We start from the raw sequence: 27,126 nt of genomic DNA, 5'->3' as shown, positions 1-27,126 counted from the left end.
ATACTAGCTATACTGGAGTAACTATACTAGCTATATTTGGGTAACTATACTACCTAACTAACTATACTGGGGCAACTATAGGCCTTATACAGGGGAAACTGTATTAGCTACCTCTACAGGGGGAAACTATACTTAGATACCTACTTACCTATATACTACACTCAAAATCAGGGAAGGGGGGGGCTGCCGCCGCCACTAACCACTCCCCCCCCCCCGGCCCCAGAGAAAAGTTTGGTCGGGATAGCGGGCCCCGGGCTGAAAAAGCTTGGGGACCCCTGCTCTATGGTCCTTCTCTGTAGTGAAGATCATGAGTTATCAATACTGTTGCTGTTTATTTCTGGGCAAAAGTAACATTCCTTCCAAACAATATCAGCAAATTTTGCTGGAATATACATTGGGCTGATGTGTATTGCTCTTCCTCTCCAGCAGCCAATTTGCACTCCAGGATTAGCAGGTAACATTTATGCAACACCAATTCTGACAAAGTAATTTTTGTATTAGGGTAGTTCTGCTCCAAGTGCAGTGTATTACGACAGGCAGGGACGAAGTAAGTGCCAATTTTTGCAAAGTTTGCTTTTACTATGTCAATGCTGCTTTCATTAAAAAGTGCTATAAATTGTATTTGTCTAAGAGGAGGGAGTAACATACATAAATAAAATACAAGAAATGGGGTTTCATGAATACTGTACAAGGGATGGTCAAAAAATCAAATTTCCGCAAATGCCAATTACGGATACTGCAGCATACCGACAGACACTAAATTTGATCTTCCATAAATACCCATGTTACAAAGGTTTAGAAAGTGCAAACTGATGAGGTGTGTAAAAAAAACAATTTTACAAGTTTTGGGGTGCGCAACTTGGTAAAAGATTCATATTTCTGCCACATGTTGATATGAATGCACTCAGTGTGGCATGAGAGTTTAGGAAGTATACAGACTGGTACAACTGGTTTAGGGCTAGGCAAGCAGGATAGCAGTCCTTGCCTGAAACTACTCAGCATTTGGAGGTTTAAGTAATCACAGGTAGCAGTAGGTGGGCTGGGACAGTGTCTCTAAGGTGTGTGTTTTTCTGCTGTTTTTGAGACCCAATATTATTTTTGTCATTTTTCAGTTATCAAGTAAACGCTGCTCTGTTTTTGTTTCCCCGTATATATAAGACTGGCAACATGTTTTATCTGGAGTGAAAAAATGGTAAAAATGGTAATATTTGTTTTTAAGGGCACTCTTTTGATTTTAATTTGGTTTTTACTTGAAACCTGAATCCCTGATGAAAAAATATATCTTATGTAAACATTAAAATCATATAAATATATGAAATAAAAACCTGTTTTTATGAGTAGTCCTACACTTCCTTTCACATCATTTAAAACATTATTTCATAAAATGATGATATTTAAAAGAACAAGCTAAAGGCATAGTGAGTGTTTGGTATCATGTGTTTGAATGGATATTCTGTGTTAGATCTGTGGTAGTGTCACATTTAAATTGTTACACAGTAAATCTGGGAGGCAGGTGGCTAAAAGGATATCACAAGAGAAAGTAAAAACCGAGCAGGTGTCTATGTATATAAATAGGAAACCTGTAGTAAAACATAAAAGCAATGGTAATAGATAAAACAGTCTGAAACAGTAAAAAGGTGTCATGTTTTAGCCTATTAATCCATATGATAAAGTTTAGCTTTCAGTCATATCTGAGAAACAGTCACAGAGAAGAATGTTTCTGTGTAGCAGGTGAAGTGTGATTAGGTCATTCCTGCCATGTCTCAAAATTTACACAAGTTACTCTGTTGAGCCAAGATATTGTTCTGAACAGTAGCTACACATATGAATGCATGACAATTATGAGAAGGCCTTTTAGAGCCTTTAATTGAATTTCCCTTACCGGTATATTATTTCTCCTATTGCCATGAAATGTGTGGAGCTGTGTGATGGTAAAAACAAATTCATAAAAACAAGTAGAAATTATATACAGGTCCCCCACTTACAAACACCCTGCTTACGAACGACCTGCCGATATGAACAGCCTGAAGATGAGACATTTGTTTCTGTGGGAATAAGTAAAAAAAAAAACATTTTAAAAGACCCTGTAGTTTTTGAAAAAAAAGATTTTTAAAAAATGCAAAAAAAAAAGTTTTTTAAGCTGGCTAAATGACCGTTTACTGTGATACACTGAAAGTACAGGGGGCAGAGGTGACAGGTGGGTGGGGGGTGGGGAGGGGGCAGTGAGGGCACAGATGGGCACACTGAAGCCACAGGGGGACAGAAGTAACACAGAAGGAACACTGGAGGCACAGGGGAGTGTAGAGGAGGTACAGGGGACAGAGGTGGCTCAGTTTGACGTATTTAGAGATTCAGATTTATAACAAATGTACAGTCCATGGACTTGATTCACTAGACAAATACCATGCCTTATCAAAGTTAGCACACCTTATCAAAGTTAACACTCCTTATTAGAGTAGCATAGCGGACGCTATGAACCCGCAGGGGCTCAGGGCAGGACGAGTGGAGCTCTCATCATTACCAATTAGCAGGCATAAGTTTGCTATTCTACTCTGATAAGGTGTGTTAACTTTGATAAGGCGTGATAACTTTGATAAGGCATGGTATTTGTGAATCAAGCCCCATATCTCATTGGTTAACTGGGAAGTGGGGACTACCTGAATTTTGTGATTTAAACAAAACTGTGTAAATAATCAAGTGGTTCACATTCGGGTCAAATGGGAATTATTCCTGTACATTGGTCATTCAGTCTTGGAAGAGTTGGAAGTTAATCTGCAGTGGGCCAGGGTGCTATGGGACAACCCACCAGAGGTGGTAAAATTGGTCACTGATTTGTCAATCATATTTGAAAGTTTTTACTGCTTTTTGTAGCTGGGAATCATCTCACATTTTGCAGGGCCATTTTCATCATTCAATTGCCAATCCGTATAAAAGCATATGGCTGCTATATGCGGAATCGCCCAACATATAGGTGTAAGAAACAGATGAAATTTCCTATAAACATTTTAAAACTCCCAGAAACATGTTGGATAAAACATTAAAGGGTTACTTAAGCCTAGATGAAAAAAATCGGTTTTATTCACCTTGGGCTTCTACCAGCCCCTTGCAGCCATCCCGTGCCCTTGCAGTCACTTACGGATCCTCCTGTCCATCACTGCCAGCTAGTTTTGTTTTCGGTCGACATGCTCACTGCGCCTGCACAGGCCTGGCCATGCGTCTCCTTCTTCGTGTTCCCGTCTGCAATAACGTCCTGTGCAGGCGAGGGGTGCTTTTGAAGGCGAGAACGCAAAGAAGACTCCGTGTGGCCAGGCCTGTGGGCAAAACAAAACTAGCTGGCGGCTGGGGACCGGAGGATCCATGAGTGACTGTGAGGGCACAGGACACTGCACGGGGCTGCTAGAAGCCCCAGGTGAGTAAAACTGATTTTTTTTTCATCTAGGCTTAAGTATCCCTTTAAACAATAATTATGAATACATCACACAACCAATAGCACTATATTCTCTTTATCTTATAACATTTTCCTTTGTCAATGACAAGAAAAATGTATTTTTTATTAGTTGCATTCACAAGACAGGTAAGTTAGTTTTCCCATAACCACAGGGATTCTGAGAAGACAATCTATATTTGGGTTTGTGAACAGGGTTGTTATTTGTTTGCATTTATAGAAACAAATCTCAACATGGCATCATGCAAAACAGATGCTACATGAGAGCCTGTGGCAGCTCCTCACTGCTGCTACTTTTTCAGATATCCTACTGCTAATGCAGCTGCTCAATGGGAAGATGTTGCATTCATATCATTTGTCATTGAACCAGAGTCTTAAAGCCAGCTGGCAACTTGATGCTGCTTCTTGTGGGCATCCAAAGCGGAAATAAGGACACTTACTTTTAACTATCATAGTAAAGTCTATTTATATTTTTCAGATATGAATAAAATGCATTCATTATGTTAAAGATTGCATCTCATTGTATTAATTTAAAAGTATATCTTACAAAAGCACTTAATGTACTTGTCCATTTGTCAGAATATAAAAGCCCTTGATATTGTATAGAAGTAATGAAAATCACAGATGGAAGAATGAAGAGCTCGCTATAGAATGTTAAATGAGAGCAGCACTTTTCCATTCAAAGTCAAGTGCCCATTTCACATTCTAAATTAAAATGATTTATTGTCTTGTCAAAAATGGAAGCAATTGAGATGGACAGCAATCCTTTATTTACGGAATGTTACTGGCAAATATGTGGCGGTAAACTTCACCTTCCACTCTCATGTTAATATTACCATATATACCTGTGTGTGTGTGTGTGTGTGCGTGCGTGCGTGTGTGCGCGCGTGCGCGTGTGTGTGTGTGTGTGTGTGTGTTTTTTCTGCACTAGAGTGTTTAATGCTATTAAAAGTCTCCCTCCCATTTCAAAATGTAATCAATTAAAATTGTCCAAAACTAACAGGAAGCTCAAATTGCAAAGCTGCAGTCATTCAGCTTCTGTTAAAAACACTGAGGTGTGACTGTGTTTTATTTGCAGATAAAAGAAATGTAATCAAGCTGAAACTACATTTGTCAATCATTTATAAAACTATGAAGCAAAACTAAAATCACTGAAGTTTTCTCTACCAAAAAATGACACTGAAGCGGAGAACAAAAAAAATATGAAATAGTAAAGTGTATGTGTAGAACAGATAATTAATAGAAGATTATTAGCAAAGAAAAAAGTCTCATATTTTTATTTTCAGTTCGTTTGCTTTCATATAACAGAGCAGAGCTAATGACCCTTTGAGCCCCCCTGCAGTAAAACCTTGTCTGAAGCTGTGCCTCGCTGTTTATTTGATGTATAAGTGCTTCAAAAAATAGGACTGTCTCTGACCCATGTTGGGTCAGAGAGCTCAGAGCTATTTTGCATAGATTACAACTGAAGTTTCTTAAGCTTTCCTGTACTGGAAACAATACGTTCTTTGCTACTAATGCTCTATTTCTTACCTGTACTACACATGCAATTCATTATATCATAAGTTTATTTTCACTTCAGATTCCCTTTAAGAGCCACTTCAATAGTGGACGGAATGAAGTCATAATTAAAAGGCACCATCATGGTGAAAATTTGGTTCTCAATAGTCGTGATAGCTGTCAGATGTCAAGCTGCTAGTAATCTTTCTTGAAAAGAGAATCAATGAAGATATTTCCAAAGATTTTCAGTTCAGAAAGGAGTTACACAAGATTGTGGTTTGTTTTTTTCAAAGTCTCTAGGGGGTAGCTCAATAGTGTACTGGTTCAAAATGCTACCTTTCCTGTAGGCTTTGAGCCTTTGACCAGGGTTTGCATACTGGCCAGTATGTAAAACAGTAAGAGGTCTTTGGAAAATGTGCCTTTATGCTCTTGGACACCCATGCAGAGTGCCTTAACTGGCTGTAACGCTGAAGAGCTTTGAGTCTAAGTACTGTATATGCACAAAAGTTATTTAACTTGGTTCCCAACACCATTACTCCTGGTGTTGAAATTGAGTATCAAGTTTATACTTTGTGGAAAGTGAACTCTTGCAACAAGATGAGGAGCAGCTTCTAGGTTGTCTGTACTCCACAGAGAGGGTACAGATTTTAGGCAAAAAAGTGCAATAAGTTTCAGTTTCAAACAATTTTTGAAATTCATAGCATACTGCAAATAGAAATGTAAAGCTACTTTATAATATTGTGAACTTGCAAAACATGTTGTGGATATATGCTTATTGGTATTTTCTGTGGCAGCAAATGTTAGGAGTGATATAGCTACCTCTGCATCGGGGAGCGGTGCGGCCGCCGCTCCCGCGTCTGACGTCACCGCGAATCTCGCCGCGTCCTCACAGACATCTCCTTCCAGCAGAACAGGTCTCTCCAGGTTGCATCAGAGCAGAGTAGCGCACGCGCACACCAAGAGACAGGACTTTTGTGCGCTGAGGAGGCGGGTCAGCTGACAGCAGTGTTCTAACTCTCGCTGCTGATTGGCCGGGTTTCGCTGGGTGGGTAGTTTGGAATTGCCTGTCTGTATTTAAACCCTGTGTTGTCAGTGGCTCGTTGTCTGCTGTTGCTGAAACTTTGCAGTGAAAGCTCTCAGACCTTAGTCAGATCCGTGTGTGTGTTTGATCTGGCAGGATCCCGGGGATTCACACTTAGCATAGGAGAATATTATTATTATTATTATTATTGTATATTGATCTATTGTGTATGACCTCTTGCCTGAACCTCTGATTACTCTCTGCCTTCCGATTCTGTACCTTTGCCAATCTGATCTGTTGCCGACCTCGGCCCGACCTCTGACTCTGATTTAGCCTTCTGATTCTGTACCTTTGCCAATCTAATCTGTTGCCGACTTCGGCCTGTTTACTCACTACGATTTTGCCTGACGTTTCTGTACCGCTGCCTGACCGACCTGTTACCGACTCTGCCTGTACGACCACTCTTTATTTAGTGATAGTCTCTGCCGCCAAGGGCTATCATTTAGGAGTACTCCTGTATAATACTGTGCATCTAATCACGTGTGATCACACATTAAATAAAATACTGACTTTTGTTCTAAAAGAGCTGGTTCTGATTATCAGATATATCACTGATCATTACATAACAGCAGACCAGAAATGACCATGGAGGCTTTAAATGCGCAGGTGCAGGCGTTAACTGTAGCTGTCGAGCAGTTAACCACTACTGTCGCATCTCAGCAGGCTCAGTTGAATCTCCTGTCTCAGGCTGTAAGCAGCCCACAGAGATCTGCATCATCATCGCCTCCCTCACTTGTTCGTGAACCTAAGATGGCACTTCCTGAAAGATTTTCAGGTCATAAGTCAGACTTTAGAAATTTTAAAAACAGGTGTATGTTTTATTTTGAAATGAGGCCCATATCGTCGGGCACTGAATTGCAATGGGTAACCCTGATTAAAACCCTTTTACACGGGGATTCACAGACTTGGGCCTGTAATCTGCCTGATGGTCACAAAGCCTTAGTGTCTGTCCAGGTTTTCTTTAAAGCCATGGCGGTCATATATGATGACCCCGACATTGCCTCCACGGCAGAGAGAAATTTGAAAAGACTCCGCCAGGGGCACGGTACTGTGGAGGATTATGCCTCAGAGTTTAGAAAGTGGGCAGTCTCCTCCCGATGGAAACTTTTCACTTTACTAGAACTGTTGGCCATGAAGGAGTACATCAAAGAGAACCTTGAGAAAGGTTTCATCCGTCCCTCCAAATCATCAGCTGGGGCAGGGTTCTTCTTTGTTTCAAAGAAAGATGGTGGACTTCGTCCATGCATCGACTATAGAGCTTTGAACAAGATAACCATTCCTAACCGCTATCCCCTACCATTGATGGAAGATTTGTTTTCACAAGTCTCTGGGGCGCAAGTGTTCTCTAAACTGGACCTGAGAGGGGCATACAACTTGATACGTATCAGACAGGGGGATGAGTGGAAGACGGCCTTCAACACACCCGATGGGCATTACGAATATCTGGTGATGCCCAGGGTTGTGTAATGCTCCTGCGGTGTTTCAGGAGTTCGTCAATAGAATTTTTAGAGATGTATTGGGACGTTTTGTTGTCGTATACTTAGACGACATTCTGATCTTTTCCAAAAGTCTCAGAGAACACAGGGAACACGTTAAGTTTGTATTAGAGAAACTCAGACAGAATTGCCTTTACGCAAAACTCGAAAAATGTTTGTTTGACGTCTCAGAAGTGGCATTCTTGGGGTACATCATCTCCACCAATGGTCTGTCAATGAACCCCAAGAAAGTCTCCGCTGTGTTGGAATGGCGCAAACCATGGGTTTGAAGGCCCTTCAAAGGTTTTTAGGATTTGCAAACTACTACAGAAAATGTATTAAGGGGTTCTCGTCGGTGGTCACTCCCCTTACCAATTTGACTAAAAAAGGGGCCGATACCTATAATTGGTCTGAAGAAGCCTGTGATGCATTTTCGCAGCTTAAAACACTCTTTTGTGCTGCTCCCATTTTACATCATGTGGATGTTACACGTCCAGTTATTGTGGAAGTGGATGTCTCCGAGGTAGGAGTGGGGGCTGTACTGTCTCAGTATTCTGGTACTCAGGGATGGTTGCATCCATGTGCATTCTTTTCAAGCAAGTTTTCACCAGCGGAAAAGAATTACGACATCGGCAACGGGGAATTGTTGGCCATAAAAATGGCGTTTGAAGAGTGGCGACACTGGTTGGAGGGGGCGGAGCATGTGATTACGGTATACACAGACCATAAGAATCTGGAGTATATCAAAGGGGCAAAGAGGCTCAACCCGAGACAGGCTCGTTGGGCACCCTTTTTCTCCCGATTCAGGTTCATCATCACGTACAAACCTGGTAATAAGAACATTAACCACTTTATCCCCGCCCGTACGAATTTCTCCGTCCCTTTTTCCATCCTTTAACCCCCGGGGACGGAGAAATCCTTACTTTCGGCGTTCCCGCCGCTGCCCGCGCTCCCGCTCGTAAACACGCCGCCGGCCGCTCGTAAACACGCCGCCGCCCGCTCGTAAACACGCCGCCGCCCGCTGGCCCGGATATCAATGAATATGAAAATCCATTCCCGTTCGTTGACTTAAGCCCCGCAATGATCCGCTGCTCTCCGAAGAGCAGCGCGATCATTGTGAAAAAAAAAAACACATTACCAGCCTCCTTGTACTTCCTCCAAGCCTCCGGAAGGACGCTTGGAGGTCGCATTAAACAAAAAGTTACTGTTGCCATCTTGTGGCCAAATAGTAAAACTACACCCTAAACATTTTTCACATACATATGAATTACTTATACACAAAAAATTAACTCATTACCTCCCACACTCCCCATTTTTTTTTTTGTAATTAAAAAAAAATTAAAAAATTTACAATTAAAAAAAATACATAAATAGTTACCTTAGGGACTGATTTTTTTTTAAATATTTATGTCAGGAGGGTACAACACTGTTACTTTATAAACTATGGGCTTGTAATTAGGGATGGACGCAAAACTGAAAAAAATGCACCTTTATTTCCAAATAAAATATTGGCGCCAAACATTGTGATAGGGACATAATTTAAACGGTTTTATAACCGGGACAAAAGGGAAAATAAATTTCATGGGTTTTAATTACAGTAGCATGCATTATTTAAAAACTATAATGGCCAAAAACTGAAAAATAGTGATTTTTTCCCCACATTTTTCCTATTTTCCCATTAAAACACATTTAGAATAAAATAATGCATGGCATAATGTCCCACCTAAAGAAAGCCTAATTGGTGGCGAAAAAAACAAGATATAGTTCATTTCATTGTGATAAGTAATGATAAAGTTTTAGACGAATGAATGGAAGGAGCGCTGAAAGGTAAAAATTGCTCTGGTGCTCAGGGGGTAAAACCACTCAGTGGTGAAGTGGTTAAGGCCGATGCACTGACCCGTTGCTTTGAGCCTGAGACAGTCCAGCCCTCACTCCCGCTAATATATTGCCTGAGCACATAGTGGTAGCCGCTACAGAATCCATGGAGGACTTGACAATCACTCTGCAGCCTTATCAGAAGAATGATGCTCCAGAGGGAAAGCCAGATGGTGTCCTGTTTGTCCCGTTACACTTGCGCCTTCACGTCCTACAAATGTTTCATAGTCACAAGAATGCAGGACATCCTGGTATAACCAGAATGGAAGAACTATTGTCTCGTAGTGCGTGGTGGCCATCACTAAAAAACTATTGTAGAGAGTTTGTGTTATCCTGTACAGACTGTGCTCACAGCAAGCCTTTCAGACAGGCTCCTGCGGGGACACTACAGCCTTTGCCGACACCCACAGAACCATGGACCCACATCTCCATGGATTTTGTGGGGGAACTCCTTGCTTCAGAAGGGAAAACTGTGAATTGGGTGGTCGTGGACCGCTTTAGTAAAATGGTTCATTTCGTGCCTTTGAAAAAACTCCTATCGGCCCAAGAGCTAGCGGACCTCTTTGTTACCCACATCTTTCGCCTGCATGGGATACCAGTAAACATAGTTCTGACAGGGGGGTACAGTTCATATCTAAACTTTGGCGAGCATTCTGTCAACATTTGGGCCTGACCTTGTCCTTCTTCTCAGGTTACCACCCTCAGACTAATGGCCAAACTGAAAGAATTAATCAATCATTGGAGCAATTTCTTTTGCGGAGTTTGCCCATTACAATCTCAGGAACGCATCCTCGGGCTTTTCTCCATTTCAAGTGGTCACGGGGAGGTCACTAAAGTTTTGTCCATTGCCAGTGACTAATTCTCTCTTTCCTGCATTGGAAGGGTGGCAGAGTTTGTGTAAGAGAATTTGGTCATTGGTAGAAGCCAATCTGGAGAAGGCGTTTCAAGTTCAAAAGAGGCAGGCTGATAAGAAACGTTCACCTGAGTGGGATTTTACCCCAGGAGATATGGTATGGGTCTCCACGCGTTGAGACAGACTTCAGCCAAGTTGGGGCATAAATGTATTGGTCCATACCCTATTACAGAGAAAATTATTGAGGTAGCTTATAGAGTTGCTCTCCCAGCTACCATGAGAGGCGTAAAATCCTTTCATGTGTCTTTGCTTAAGCCGACTGTATATGTGGAGTCCTCTCCCCTCCCCCCTGTGGTTATCGATGGGGAACCAGAATACGAAGTTGAAGAGATTTTGGATTCTCGCAAGGTGTGGAATTCAATACAGTATTTGTTCCATTGGAGAGGGTATGGTCCTGAGGAGAGGTCATGGGTCCCAGCTCATAATCTTCATGCTGAGGAATTAAAACAACAGTTTCACTAATCACATCCTGAAAGCGCATCAGGGGCGTGTCCAGAGACCACGCCTCAAGGGAGGGGTAATGTTAGGAGTGATATAGCTACCTCTGCAGCGGGGAGCGGTGCGGCCGTCGCTCCCGCGTCTGACGTCACCGCAGATCTCGCCGCATCCTCACAGACATCTCCTTCTGGCAGAACAGGTCTCTCCAGGTTGCATCAGAGCAGAGTAGCACACGCGCGCACCTGGAGACAGGACCTTTATGTGCTGAGGAGGTGGGTCAGCTGACCTGCCGGTCAGCTGACAGCAGTGTTCTGACTCTCGCTGCTGATTGGCCGGGTTTCGCTGGGTAGTTTTGAATTGCCTGTCTGTATTTAAACCCTGTGTTGTCAGTGGCTCATTGTCTGCTGTTGCTGAAACTTCGCAGTGAAAGCTCTCAGACCTTAGTCAGATCCGTATGTGTTTGATCCAGCAGGACCCCGCGGATTCACACTTAGCATAGGAGAATATTATTATTATTGTATATTGATCTATTGTGTATGACCTCTTGCCTGAACCTCTGATTACTCTCTGCCTTCCGATTCTGTACCTTTGCCAATCTGATCTGTTGCCGACCTCGGCCCGATCTCTAACTCTGATTTAGCCTTCTGACTCTGTACCTTTGCCAATCTGATCTGTTGCCGACCTCGGCCTGTTTACTTACTACGATTTTGCCTGACATTTCTGTACCGCTGCCTGACCGACCTGTTACCGACTCTGCCTGTACGACCACTCTTTATTTAGTGATAGTCCCTGCCGCCAAGGGCTATCACTTAGGAGTACTCCTGTATAATACTGTGCACCTAATCACGTGTGATCACACATTAAATAAAATACTGACTTTTGTTCTGATAGAGCTGGTTCTGATTATCAGATGTATCACTGATCATTACAGCAAAGTTTTGCTTTCAAAACAAACAACACATTTTAGTCCATCTTGTCATGTGGGATAAAAATTTGGATTCTGTCTAAACAAAATTAGAAGAAGCTAGATGGTTTTGTATGTGAACAAAATGAGGAATGCTTAAGATGCCATGACAGCCAGAAAAGCAAATTATGTCATGTTTGAGATGGAAGAGGAGATCTTAAAGTGGATCCGAGATTAACTTTTACACATTGCATAATTGTTTTCTTTTCCTATTGTTTATAGGGCATTCCTCAAGCCAAATACTTTTTTGTTTTTGTTTTAATACTCTAATTCCCTATAAACTAAACAAGCCACGCCCTCAGGTTTTCAGAGAGCCAATGCACTTTCAGACAATAGCAAGGGCTCATGGGAGCTCAATCTGGGCAGGAGGTGGGGGAGGTACTACTAGCCAGAGATTTCAGAGGCAGAGGGAAGGAGGGAGAAGGAGGGGGGATTAATTTTTTTTGCTCAAGATCCAGATAAGCCTGCCTCTGTGTAATGTTTACAAACAACATGGCTGCTGTCATTGTATCACAGGAAGAAATAATCATATTCTATTAAAGCTGTTTGCAGCTAAATTTTCTGTGTAAACTATCTAAACTTTAGATAAGATATATAAACAAATTACTTGTTATAGTTAGTTTTTCATCTCGGATCTGCTTTAACTAAAGTTTCTGTTAAGGACATAGGGCCATATGCAATTCACTTTTCCACCTGAGTTTTCTCCTATGTGATATTTTCCCTACTTGTAAATAAAATGTCTTTTAACCCACGAGTAAGCAAGAAAATATTCAAAGTAATATTGACAGCACTTTTTCTCCTATTTTTGGTACATTTTCCATTGCAAAAAATATTTTAAATCAAAGATGAAAAATTATCTCCTAGGAGTAAACTCAGGAGAAAAAGTGAGTTGCATATGGCCCATAGACGTCACCAGGACTGCTTACAAAAACTACTCTTGGAGTAGATGGACACAGAGAAGCAGAGGTATGCAAAGACTGGGTTGAGCTAAAAATGTTAAGAATGCACTTACTCCCTGACATATCTACAATGCTGCACAGTCATTCAAAACAGAACATCTTGGTGGCACACGGTAGTCATCCTCCTGAAAGGAGAGAAGACCAGAGAAGGATGGAAAGGGAATGAAGAATGTGTACCTTATTGATCGCTCTCAGAGATACATTTCTTCTGGCTGCTAGCACCTCTATATGAGACACTCTGTATGAAAGTTAAGTATAAATCTTTGTTTATAGTGTACTAGCCGACCCGCGGCGTAGCATACGCCGCATAAGAGGGTAGAGGGCAGGAAGGAGGTATTGGGCACAGCGGCGGGGAGGGGGGTTGGATCCCCCCTCAACTGGGTCCCCCATGTGTGCTCTACCTCCAGCTTAAGTTCAGCAGGAACCCCCCCCCCTCACCTGGGTCCCCCATGTGCTCTCCCCCTCCTGCTTAAGCACAGTAGCAGCCGCCACTATTAGTAAGAGGCACCGGGCGGGGATGACTCACCTCTTCCGTGTTCCATCGTGCGTTCCACTGTCGTCACTTCCTGCAATGCCGCACACTGTATTGGTGTAATTTGCCTTGGTAAGCCAAGCAAACATTCAGAGCCGCTGATGTATAGCAAGCATATAGCTTTAAATTTTACATAGTCACATCAAACCCAAATGTAGACAGCCTGTTTCAGACTTTTGGTCCTCATCAGTACATGGCAGGGATTGATACAACTGTATGAGATAGGGCTTGGACCAGTACAACAGAGTAATCAAGCAGCTCAGGGTGACCCAAACCACTCGGAATGTATAGGGGGATAAAAGGGACCAAAAAGACCTCCTACTAAAAAAAGCAAAGCTTGGTGTAATTTGCCTTCCTAAAACAGAAGGAAATATGCAATAATTCAGCTATAAGGGAACATTTGTGGTTACCCACAATGCACTGCTACTAAATATGCAAATTATTCCTTTTCACCCTTGGTAAGTCAAGCAAGCCTATAGCTTTACATTTTACACAGTCATATCAAACCCACATGTGACAGCCTGTTTCAGACTTTTGGTCCTCATCAGTACATAGCAGGGATTGATAACGCTGTATGAGATAGGGCTTAGACCAGTACAACAGAGTAACCAAGCAGCTCAGGGTGACCCAAACTACTAAGAATGTATAGGAGGATAAAAGAGACCAAAAAGCCCTCCTACTAAAAAAAAAAGCAAAGATTGCTGTAATGTTCCTTCTTAAAACAGAAGCAAATCTGCAATAATTCAGCTATAAGTGAACATTTGTGGTTACCCACAATGCACTGCTACTGAATATGCAAATTATCCCTCTCTGCCTTTGGTTTGATATTACACTACTTCTTCTTCTTGCTTGGACCAGGCCCTTCTTCTTGCTTGGACTGGCCCTGGGGGCAGGGCGCTACTTCTTCTTCTTGCTTGAAGGTTGAGGCACTTACTCTATTATATATATAGATAGTGACAACTATTGAACTATTAGGTAGGCATCACTGGTGTTTTCTACAAGATGTAGAGAGCACTTATTGGTCAAATTCATGTTTTCCATAGACTGTATTTAGTGAATGTTCCAGTAATTTTGTCATTCTTTAAAAATATGTTTGAGTGCACGCTCCAATGCAAAAAGCAGGGGACAATAGTGGCACAGCACAGCTATAAAATTGAAAATAGAAAGTGTGGAAAAAAAATAGTAATACGCATTTAGATTCAACCAATATCTTTTTACAAAATGAAGTTTATAAGCTTATCCATTCAAAATGAATGTAGCAGGAAACATTGGAAGACAGGCTTATGCTAGAATAAGGGGTGGTGTGGGAATTGTCATTGGTCAAGACAATGGGCCAATAGGTACCCTCAGCAAGAGATTTTAGTGTTCAAAAAGAGCTTTATTAACAAGATCATAAGGAGATATAACAGGCATAGTTAACAGTATAAAATACTTTAAGAAAATCAGTTGAAACAGTATATGCACATAGTGAGAAGCAATGGATATGTAACAATACTTAAAAAGAAAAAATAAAAGGGGGAATCGGCAAAGGGGGAAATGCGGAGTATTCATGTAAGGCACTGTAGGGTATCACAATCCCGTTCTACTGTACAAGGTAGATGCACATTATTATTTGTATAGCAATTTTCCACTGCAGCAGGCAAATGTAAGAAGTGTTGTCCCAGTTAACCTTTTTTTGCATGCAGAAATGTGTCTTTGATGCATTCTTATCTGACTAATCATTAAGAATATTGAACATGGGAATGTTCCCTCTATAATCCACCCATGGTCCCCACACTTTTTCAAAGTGTTGCATCGTGTCTAGTACTCTGGCATTAATTCTTTCATGCATAATTTTTCTATCTATTCTCGTCAGTATTTCTTGATAGCTTAAAGAGGGTTTGTTCCATTGAGATGCTATATATAACTTAACAGAGGATACTATATGCTGAGTCAATTTATGCGTAGCGTGTTGCATCTCGTTTGGTCTATGGCCTAATAAAAATATTTGGGGGTCTTTGGTGAAAGGCTCTTGAAAGATTCTGCTTAGTGACCTCGCAATTTTAGACCAAAGATTAGACACAACTGGGCACTCCCACCAAATGTGGTACATAGATCCAGGAAGCAAACAGCCTCTGAAGCACTGAGAGGAATGTGAAGGGTATATTCGGGCTAATCTCAGGGGGACTAGATATGTTCTATGGAGTAATCTTATGGACACTTCCATGGTGGATGATTGCATACTGCCTTTAGATAGAGTCTCGAGAGATTGTTTCCAGTCCTCTTCATCAAACTGGGTGCCCAGATCCCGTTCCCATGCCGCTTGATAGGAGGGTGCATGATCATTGGGTGGAGCATTTATGGTCGAATACAGGTAAGAAACCATTCCCTTCATTAGAGGGTCTGTCAGGCAAAAGCTCTCAAAGGTGGAAGTCTTGATACCTATTAGTGGGTTATTTAAAGAGAGTACGAAATGGTATAGTTGTCTACATCTGAGAAATTCAGTTGCAGGAGGTCGGTGGGCTGAGAGTATTTCCTCCAAATTCGGGATTTTATTATGCACTAGGATGTCTTTTAGAAGACACACATTTTTGTCTGTCCACCAGTGAAAAGCTTCGGCCTCCAGACCTGCTGGAAAGTCAGGATTGCCTGTAAAACATGTAAGAGGGGAAGTGGTGGATTGAAGTTTGAACTTGAATCTGGACTTTCTCCAGACCTGCAATGTGTGTGAAGTAATCGGGGAACCTGAGGTTATTTGTTGCGGGATGGGTTTGCGTGACCAAAATATGCCTTCCAATGAGTAAGGGGCCAGGATATTATTTTCGATCTCTGTCCAGGATGGGGCGTGAAAATTCACATAGATTAGTGGGAGTTGGGCTAGTTGAGATGCTGTGTAGTATTTCATGAGATTAGGGACCGAAAGTCCACCGTCGTTTTTATGCCTCATCATCAGACTTTTCTTGATACGAGGTTTTTTGTGGTTCCACACATATTGGAATATCTGTTTTTGGAGTAATTGTATGTCAGGGGTTTTGATTGCAATTGGTAGGACCCTAAAATAGTATGTGATTCTTGGGAGAAGAGTCATTTTAATAGCTGCGATACGTCCTGACCAGGAGATAGAAGGGACGTCCCATTCAATCAAGTCCTGTTTTAGCTTGGCAATGAGAGGAACATAGTTCCACCTATAAAGTGTATGATAATTGTTGGTAAGTTTGATACCTAGGTATTGTACATAATGGTCCCTATATTGGAAGTTGTATGTGGCAGCTAGTTCCCTCCCACTAGTTACAGAGGTTTGACAGAACATGATTTCTGTTTTGTTAATGTTAACTTTAAGGCCTGAGAAATTGCCGAATTCTGTCAAAGCTGCAAGTGTGTGGGGGATTGATTCTGTGGGGTTTGTTAAAGTGAGGAGAACATCGTCTGCGAAGAGTGTCAATTTTGATTCAGTCTTCCCTATGTGGAGGCCATGTATGTTGGGATGGTGTCTAATGTGCTCTGCTAGGGGTTCTATAGAAAGTGCAAATAAGGCGGGGGACAGGGGGCATCCTTGTCGGGTTCCTCGTACAATGGGGAAGGATGTGGGAGTGGATCCTGGGATTTTAAGAGAAGCTGTAGGGTGGGAGTAGAGGTTTTTAATGAGATTGAGGAAGGGGCCTGTAATACCTGCATTTTCAATGATTCTGAACATAAAGGGCCATTCTAGTGTATCAAATGCTTTCTCTATGTCAATTGTGAGAATTGTTAGGGGGGTTTTGGTATTGTTGGCGTGATTGATTAGTAGCATGTTTCGTCTAATGTTATCGGAAGCTTGTCGGTGGGGGATGAAGCCCACTTGGTCGTTGGAGATTAGAGAAGGTAAAAATTTGTTAAGTCTGGCTACCAGAATAGCTGTAAGGAGCTTATAATCAAAATTTAGTAAAGAAATAGGGCGAAAATTCTTGACGTTGGTATGATCTCTAGCAGGTTTGGGTATGAGCGTGATATGGGATTCCATGAACTCATGGGGAGGGCAGTGATTCTTAAGGATGTTGTGCCACAAGAGGTAGCGCTCACGGTGTTCACTTAACTCACCCTCCTGCAAAAAATTGATTAAATCACCCTTTGAGATAAATTACCATAAAAATACTAGAACCATCAAATCAGAGATAACATTGAATTGCACAGGGCCAAGTACAAAAGACCAGAATTAATAATTGTAGAGTTCACTGCATTCATTGAACGTCCAGTAAATTCCTGTGCACACTGGATTATAGATCATAAACATAAAAATAAACATAAAAAAGCTTGGGCTATCCTATTCAGTTTAAAGTCCAAGTTCATGGGACCTAAAACCTATTTATCATAAAAAACATGTTAAACCTAACTGATATCAGCATATGAAATATAGAAAGCAATTTCTTCACATACATTTTCTCAGGAGCAGCTGCCAGAGTACTTCTATCAATTTCAGACAGGTCACCTCCACCGCACCCTTTGTGTGCCACTCACCCCTGTCCTAGACCAACCAATGGTCTATATGAGCCTTGGGACCGTTCCCGGGTCGTCCCCCACCACTCCAGCAAATATACTCTCCACACGCCACCAAAGGAAGTTATCTTGATGTGTTGAGTACCTCAGCAAGAAAAAGCCTCCATAGCGTAATACTGTTAAAAACTATTTATCTATAAAAAGCAATTGCACTCACATGAAGTTGAATAAAATCAGCGTTTGAGTAATTTGTATACACGGGCTCTCCCCCGTTTGGTGGCCAGACTGGCAGGCTCTCGTTAGTGTTCCCCCTTCGCTTCCGCCGCACGCACGGAATGAACGCTGGGATGCCACACGTGCCTCCTCGCCTCTGCTCACTCTAGCGTAGGTTCCCACTTCCGCATCAGGCTCCGCCCGATCGATTTCGTCACTCAGTGACTCATCAGGGGCATGGAGCCTGATGCGCATGGTGGGATTTTTATGCCGACATTCGCCCCACTGCGCACGCTCCCAAAACCTCTCCTACACATGCGCCCTGGCTATGCTAAACAGCCTCCAGGTCTACCGCCATCTAGGGGTTGCAAAAGAGTTTGCATCCCATACTCAATGCATTCCCATTACCATGTACTACATGTATTATGCAGCCTGCAGGTCTGCCGCCATCTAGGGGTTACAGTTGGCAATACATCCCACAATCACTCACAATCCCATGGAAGTTGACATAAATCAGCCTATCTATATATATAGGAGAGAGTGGGGATGTTGGATAGAAAGACTCTTCTGGAGGAGAAGCAAGTTGAATCTGACAAAGGTGAGTATGAACTGGCCTTTATTACAGGATATAACACTCAATATAAACAACTCCAAAATATAATTAAACAACACTGGGGAATTTTGGAAACAGATCTGACCCTTAGGAGTATAATCCCAACTCAACCCAAGTTCATCTATAGGAAAGCCCAAAATTTAAAACAGATCCTGGCACCTAGTTGTGTGGAGCCCAAAAAGGTTCCGCGAATGCAGGGGTGGCAGACGGCAGGGTTTTTCCCGTGTAGAGGATGTAAAGCTTGTAGGGAAGCTAATGGTGTTAAAACTAACAATGTGGTATCATTCAGTAATGGGAGGAGTTTTAGGATTCAGGAGTTTATTACCTGTAATGACAGGTTTGTCATATACCTTGCCTGGTGCAAATGCGGGTGGCAGTATATAGGTAGAACTACCCGCACCCTCAAGGAGAGGATGGTGGAGCATGTCCGCAACATTAAAAAGGGATATCCAAATCATGGTGTCACAGCCCATTTTGGGAGCCACCATGACTGTAATCCTAACGATTTATCTTTCTGTGGGCTCCAAAAAATTATCCCAAACTGGAGGGGATGCAATAAAGTAAAGAGAGTCTCACAGGAGGAGACCCGGTGGATCCACAGGATGGGTACACTAAGACCGGGTGGCCTTAATATAGACATTGACCTGGTATGTTTTCTGGGGGAGTAGGGGTGTGATGTGTGTGCATGCACCCCAAATAGATCCGGAATGGTACCAGTTTGGTGTGGTTAGTCAGCATAGATTAGTACCCTCACCTTGTGTGATGACATGGTGTATGGGGGGTGGGTTATTTGAGGAGAATCGTAGAGGGGACATCTGAGGGTGGATGGGGGTGTATGGGACCTGGGGAAACCACTATTGGATTGTAAATGTGTGTCCAGTTATCCCTGCTCTATATATTATATTAATTTAATGTAATAAGGGGGTGGGTAGGAAAAGGTAGTATATAGATTTGTACCTGAGGGGTGAGGGATGGGAAAGAGTTTCTAGGAAAGTATGGGGAGGTGGAGCGGAAATGATTGGACACACATAGGTGATATATCAGATGTGTAATAATGAGGAATCTTGTCAAAAGGAAGGGTATCCTATATATATAGATAGGCTGATTTATGTCAACTTCCATGGGATTGTGAGTGATTGTGGGATGTATTGCCAACTGTAACCCCTAGATGGCGGCAGACCTGCAGGCTGCATAATACATGTAGTACATAGTAATGGGAATGCATTGAGTATGGGATGCAAACTCTTTTGCAACCCCTAGATGGCGGTAGACCTGGAGGCTGTTTAGCATAGCCAGGGCGCATGTGTAGGAGAGGTTTTGGGAGCGTGCGCAGTGGGGCGAATGTCGGCATAAAAATCCCACCATGCGCATCAGGCTCCATGCCCCTGATGAGTCACTGAGTGACGAAATCGATCGGGCGGAGCCTGATGCGGAAGTGGGAACCTACGCTAGAGTGAGCAGAGGCGAGGAGGCACGTGTGGCATCCCAGCGTTCATTCCGTCCGCGCGGCGGAAGCGAAGGGGGAACACTAACGGGAGCCTGCCAGTCTGACCACCAAACGGGGGAGAGCCCGTGTATACAAATTACTCAAACGCTGATTTTATTCAACTTCATGTGAGTGCAATTGCTTTTTATAAATAAATAGCTTTTAACAGTATTACGCTATGGAGGCTTTTTCTTGCTGAGGTACTCATCACATCAAGATAACTTCCTTTGGTGGCGTGTGGAGAGTATATTTGCTGGAGTGGTGGGGGACGACCCGGGAACGGTCCCAAGGCTCATATAGACCATTGGTTGGTCTAGGACAGGGGTGAGTGGCACACAAAGGGTGCGGTGGAGGTGACCTGTCTGAAATGGATAGAAGTACTCTGGCAGCTGCTCCTGAGAAAATGTATGTGAAGAAATTGCTTTCTATATTTCATATGCTGATATCAGTTAGGTTTAACATGTTTTTTATGATAAATAGGTTTTAGGTCCCATGAACTTGGACTTTAAACTGAATAGGATAGCCCAAGCTTTTTTATGTTTATTTTTATGTTTATGATCTATAATCCAGTGTGCACAGGAATTTACTGGACGTTCAATGTATGCAGTGAACTCTACAATTATTAATTCTGGTCTTTTGTACTTGGCCCTGTGCAATTCAATGTTATCTCTGATTTGATTGTTCTAGTATTTTTATGGTAATTTATCTCAAAGGGTGATTTAATCAATTTTTTGCAGGAGGGTGAGTTAAGTGAACACCGTGAGCGCTACCTCTTGTGGCACAATTTTTATCTTGTAAGAGGAGGCGAACAGGTGGCAGGTTTTTTTTTGGGTAACTGTGAGCGCTGACCTCTTTTGGAATAATATAATTCTTAAGGATGTGGTTGAAGCATTTGGTTATATGTGGAGCAAGGGTATGGTGAAACTTTTTGTAATAGAGAGTTGTAAACCCGTCAGGTCCTGGGGCTTTTCCTATCTTCAATTTTTTAATACAGTCGGTAACTTCTTCTTCGGTTATGGCTGTATTAAGGGTCTTGACGGAAGCCTCATTAAGTTTTGGGAGCTTAAGAGGGCTCAGGAATTCGTTCAGAGTGGAGGTTGGGGTGTTATCGGTGGATTTATATAACTCAGAGTAGTAGGTAAGGAATGCATGGTGTACTTTGTCAGGATGACTAGTGACGTCCCCTGAAGCTAGTCGTATTTTAAATGCAGAATTGGATTTTTCTTTGGCTCTCAGTCTACGAGCAAGCCACGTATCAGGTTTATTAGCTTTTTTGTAATATTTTGCTCCCGTCCACATAATTGCTTTCTCGACTTGTTGAGCAAGTATGAGATTGATTTGGAGATTAATATCTTGGATTTGCTTAGCGATAAACCGTGTGGGGTTTTGATGGTTCAGAATAGTGAGTCGGTGGAGCCTGTATGTTAAATTAGAGAGTCTCTTAGATCTTTCTTTCTTTTGTTTAGCACTAAGTTGTATTATCTTGCCCCTAAGGACAGCTTTATGTGCTAGCCAATTAGTTAAGGGGGAAGTGTCTTCACTATGATTATTTTCAAAGTATTGTTGGAGTATGTCGGCTATTTGAAGTTTTGTAGATGGGTTAATTAACAGTGTATCGTTGAGTCTCCATGGGGGTCTAGGAGGGTGAAGGTTAGTCCAGTCAAATGATGTAAGTATCATATCGTGGTCAGTCCAGCTAACAGGAATGTGTCTTGTATATAGCAGAGCCGGTATGAGGGCAGTTGAGAAAAGGATGTGGTCTATTTTTGTGTATGTATTATGTGGGGCGGAGTAAAAACTGTAGCTTCTTTTGGGGCCATATAATTCTCTCCAAGAGTCATTGAGAGCAAAATCTAAGAGTAGTTTCTGAAGTTTACTTCTATCTCGTTTGGATAATCTATCTGGCGATGGATATGATTTGTCGAGGGCATCATTGAGTGTGAGATTAAAATCTCCTGCCCATATGATGGGAACACTTGGCATTGTCAGGAGATAGTTACAGATGTCTAGAAAAGTCGTAAGGGCCTGGTCTGGCGGGGCATAGCCATTAATCAATATGATATGTTTGGAATGCATTATTCCCTGAATTATGTGAAATCGTCCAGATGAATCAGAATATGTGTCATTGACCTGAAATGGGAAGTTATTTTTTAGTAACGTTATAACCCCTCGTTGTTTGGAATCTGCCCTAGCTGTGTAAAATGTGGTGTAATGTTTATGAAAATAACGAGGTGTTGAATTTTGTGAGAAGTGCGTCTCTTGGAGGCAAATTATATCAGGGCGATGTTGGAGTATGTTTATTAGAGCCTTGCTGAGTTTGGCAGGGGCATTGAAGCCCCTGACATTGCACGAAAGAAGCTTAACCATGATCGGGGTATAGGGGGGCTGATGTATTGGGGGGGGATTGAAATAATTACTCCAGTACCTTTGTGATGCCGATTTAAAGGGGAGGTGGGAGGATGTATTTGATGATATTTCTCAGATAACAGTAACAAAACTATGACATAGTGCACTGTAGTGCAGAAAGGGAGCAGAAAATTGCCCAGAGTGTGTCCGGGCATTTCCACAGAGAGGGAGGCAACAAAATGACACTGAGCAAGCCGGGCATGCTCATAATATACTAGTGCCTAGTCCCACTGTCTAACATAGGAAATAAACGGTATTACCTCTAATAACCATCAAAGCCTTCATATGTATGGCCCATAGCGCTGAAATGGGAGCCCGCTGGGGCGCCCCCCCCCCCCCCCGCCCCCGAGCCCAAGGACATCTCAGCCCGCGGGAGAGGGGCGAGCCGCAAGCCCCAGATGATATGGGAAAACCCAGGCCAGCCACTTACATTAGATATCACCTATTTATAGAACCTTCAGTGGATCTAGGGGTTTTAGGGTCAGATACACATCACACCTTCAAGTACTGTGCAGGTGGAAGGCTGTGGAGATGTATTATGTGCTGGATACGTGCACGTCGAGTATTCCCGACTCAGGAAGAGTATTTTGCTTACAGTTCTAGTAGACACGTACATATAGGTTAGCCTTCACCTTTAGCATGAGAGACCGCTTTTGGAAGTGTTATGAGTAGCAAATTCCGGGCACCCGCACGGGGACGGCGAGGAGTCTCGGGGGCCGCCACGCCGCATGCCCCCGCCTAAAACGGAGGGGGAACCTTCAGCGTGACGGAGCCCAGACTCAAAAACCTTACCCGTGATCGCCCACGGCAGGCGCCCAGCCCCGCCAACCATAAGGAGTTTGCACATAATCGAAATATCTGCTGAGGAGTGCTAGACTGTGAAGACATATTAAAGCTTAACGTAGATCGGATTGTGTGTTCACCCAGGGTGTGCCATATGTATCATAACTCTATGCCGGATTTCGTGTCAGCGCGCCAGCCTGCATGACTTCTGATCGGCCCAGGGTGGCGCGTTGAGGCAAATATTTCTCCTAAACGGCATGCATAGAGACCCCGAGGGATCTCCAGTCCTTTGGCATGACAGTAGTGCAGCTGCCATGGGGATACAACTTATTATATTAAGAGATTGCATAGAAAGCATCAGTTCCTCAAAAGGGATATCGTCCGACCATCGGTTGTCATGGACATCACATCACCTATTTATGGAGCCTTCAATGTGTCTAAAAGTTTTGAGGTCAGATACATATCGCACCTTCTAGTATTGTGTAGGTGGAAGGCTGCAGAGGTGTGTTATGTGCTGGATACCTGCACGTCGAGTACTCTCGACTCCGGAAAGGTATCCTGCTTGCACTTCTAGTGGTCATGTACATGTAGATTTACCTTCACCTTTAGCATGAGAAACCGCTTTTGGAAGTGTTATAAGTAGCAGAGTTCGGGCACCCGCACGGGGACGGCGGGGAGTCTCGGGGGCCGCCACGCTGCATGCCCCCACCCGAAACGGAGGGGGAGCCTTCAGCGCGACGGAGCCCGGACTCAAAAACCTAACCCGCGATCGCCTGCGGCAGGCGCCCAGCCCCGCCAGCCACAAGAGTTTTACACACAATCGATATATCTGCTAAGGAGTGCTAAACTATGAGGACATATTAAAGCTTAACTCAGATTGGATTGTGTGTTCACACAGGGTGTGCCATATGTATCGTAACATGCCGGATATCGTATCAGCGCACCAGCCTGCACGGCTTCCGATCGGCCCAGGGTGGTGCGTTGAAGCAAGCATTTCTCCTAAACGGGATGCATGGAGGCCCTGAGGGATCCCCGGTCCTTTGGTATGACAATAGTGCAGTTTCCGTAGATATACAACTTATTATATTGGGAGATTGCATAGTAAGCATCGATTCCTCAAAAGGGATATCGTCCAACCATCGGTTGTCATGGTTCTGCAAGTCAAGGGTGGCTGGATTCAAACCTCTTGTAGCGTTGTTATTGTATATATCGTTAGACTCATTACATCAGTTTGTGGGGCCGTTTGGGGCATGCAAATACCATGTGGATTGGGCTCCTGATTAGAGTTGGGCCGAACGGTTCGCCGGCGAACCTGGTTCGCGCGAACCTAGGTGGTTCGCGTGCGGGTACCGCACGCGAACTTTATTGCGGAAAAGTTCGCCCCATTGCGGTTCGCCCCATAATGCACTGAGGGTCAACTTTGACCCTCTACATCACAGTCAGCAGGCCCAGTGTAGCCAATTAGGCTACACTAGCCCCTGGAGCCCCACCCCCCCTTATATAGGCAGGCAGCGGCGGCCGTGGCCACTCGTGTGCCTGCATTAGTTAGAGTAGGGCGAGCTACTGCAGTCTCTCATAGGGAAAGATTAGTTAGCCTTAGCTTGTCCCTGGCTGCATACCTGTTCATTGATCCTGCCACTGCATACCTGTTCATTGATCCTGCCACTGCATACCTGTTCATTGATCCTGCCACTGCATACCTGTTCATTGATCCTGCCACTGCATACCTGTTCAGTGATCCTGCCACTGCATACCTGTTCATTAATCCTGCCACTGCATACCTGTTCATTGATCCTGCCACTGCATACCTGTTCATTGATCCTGCCACTGCATACCTGTTCATTGATCCTGCCACTGCATACCTGTTCATTGATCCTGCCACTGCATACCTGTTCATTGATCCTGCCACTGCATACCTGTTCAGTGATCCTGCCACTGCATACCTGTTCATTGATCCTGCCACTGCATACCTGTTCTGTGAACCCACCACTGCATACCTGTTCTGTTCAGTGGACCCGCCACTGTATACCTGTTTAGTGAACCCGCCACTGCATACCTGTTCTGTTCAGTGGACCCGCCACTGTATACCTGTTCAGTGGACCCGCCACTGCATACCTGTTCTGTTCAGTGAACCCGCCACTGCATACCTGTTCTGTTCAGTGGAGTTTGGTGTGTCAGTGTGAAGCAGTACCTTAATTACACTCCCTGATTGATGTATACACATGCAAGATGTTTTAAAGCACTTTAGGCCTGTCATTTAGCATTCAATGTGATTTCTGCCCTTAAAACGCTGCTTTGCGTCAAATCCAGATTTTTCCCGGTGACTTTTGGCGTGTATCCCACTCCGCCATGCCCCCCTCCAGGTGTTAGACCCCTTGAAACATCTTTTCCATCACTTTTGTGGCCAGCATAATTTTTTTTTTTTTTCAAAGTTCGCATCCCCATTGAAGTCTATTGCGGTTCGCGAACTTTAACGCGAACCGAACCTTCCGCGAAAGTTCGCGAACCCGGTTCGCGAACCTAAAATCGGAGGTTCGGCCCAACTCTACTCCTGATAGGCCTTATCCAGGCTATGGCCAAATGTTCGTATAACAGGTTAAATTAACCGAGTTAAAACGTATTCAGGATAACAGGAGTTCAGTTTGAGAGCAGGTAAAAGCATACTCATCTTTTCTTAGGCGTCTGAGGTAGAGGGCCTTGAGTGCTGCGGACTTGTACGGGCGCGCCCCGTTGAAGACCATAGTCTCTGTGGCCTGGACGCACCTTGTGAAAATGGCGTCTCAACCACCTCGATTTGTAGGTTCTCAGCTTGTAGGATATCTTTCCCCTGTTTTGCCGTTCTCACAGCGCAGTTACGACCATTCAGAGTAAATAAGAGCTGGAATGGGAAGCCCCACCGGTATCTTATCTTCTCTCGGAGGAGTGTGAGGGTGATGGGACGTAGGGCCCTTCGTTTCTGCAGTGTGATAGGGGAAAGGTCTGCGAAGAGGTGGACTGCCTCCGGTGCTCCAGGTAATGATTCGAGGTTTCTGGCTTCAGTAAGGAGCTGGTCACGGACATCCGCGTAGTGCATCTTTAGAACCACATCTCGTGGCAGCGATGGATTAGGAGGTTTAGCTAGAGCTCTGTGTATACGATCCATTCTGAACTGTGAAGGATCTAGTTGTGGCAACATGGCGGAAAAGATGTTAAGTGCAGCCACCTTGAGGTCTGTTACGGTTTCCGGTAGGCCCCGGATCCTCAAGTTGGATCTGCGAGCTCGATTCTCGAAGTCTTCCAGTCTGTTTTCTAGTGCTTCAATCCGTTCATCTTGGCTTAGGAGTTGTTTCTTATCATCGGCTAGGGCATCGGTGATGCTGTCGTACTTGTTTTCTAGTACTTCGACTCAAGTACCTATGTCTTGAATCTGCGCCGAGAAGTTCTCCACCACAGCGGATAATTCGGCTCTAAAGAGCTTCTTGATGGACTGGAAGAGTTCGTCATCCTCTCGTGACCGTTTACTGGGAGATGGAGGTGAGTCTTGTCTAGCTGGGCTGAGTTCGCGGTCGGAAGATGTTGAGGCCTTCTCCGCCATAGACGCCATCTTGGTGCGCGGTTTCTTGTAGACCTCTTCAAAATCTTCCTGGCTGTTTGAGAATGCGACCTAGAGTGTCTTTTCCTTCTCCTGTGCTTATCAGGCATCGGTTCGGGCTGGGAGCAGTAGGTTCTAGTTTCTGCGTTTGCTATTAATTGCCCTTATGCTTGGCTCAGTAACGGAGCTCACTCGGGAAGCATCCTTCCTGTAGCGCGCCGCGCATGCGCCTCTCAGCAAGAGATTTAAAGATGTTTCCCTCTCTGAATTGCAGAAACACAATTCTGAAATGAGCAATATTTCTATTCACGAAGCCAGTGATAAGTTCAGTGCTCATTTTTTGCCCTTGCTAACTGAAACAGCAAGTGACAGAGTGAGAGAGGTACAGTCAAATGGGCATGCATGAAAAAATAAGCAGATAAG

Source organism: Hyperolius riggenbachi, chromosome 5 (genome assembly GCF_040937935.1).
Source record: "Hyperolius riggenbachi isolate aHypRig1 chromosome 5, aHypRig1.pri, whole genome shotgun sequence".
Classification (NCBI taxonomy): domain Eukaryota; kingdom Metazoa; phylum Chordata; class Amphibia; order Anura; family Hyperoliidae; genus Hyperolius; species Hyperolius riggenbachi.
The sequence above is the reverse complement of the archived record's forward strand: the minus strand, read 5'-3'. Positions refer to the sequence as shown.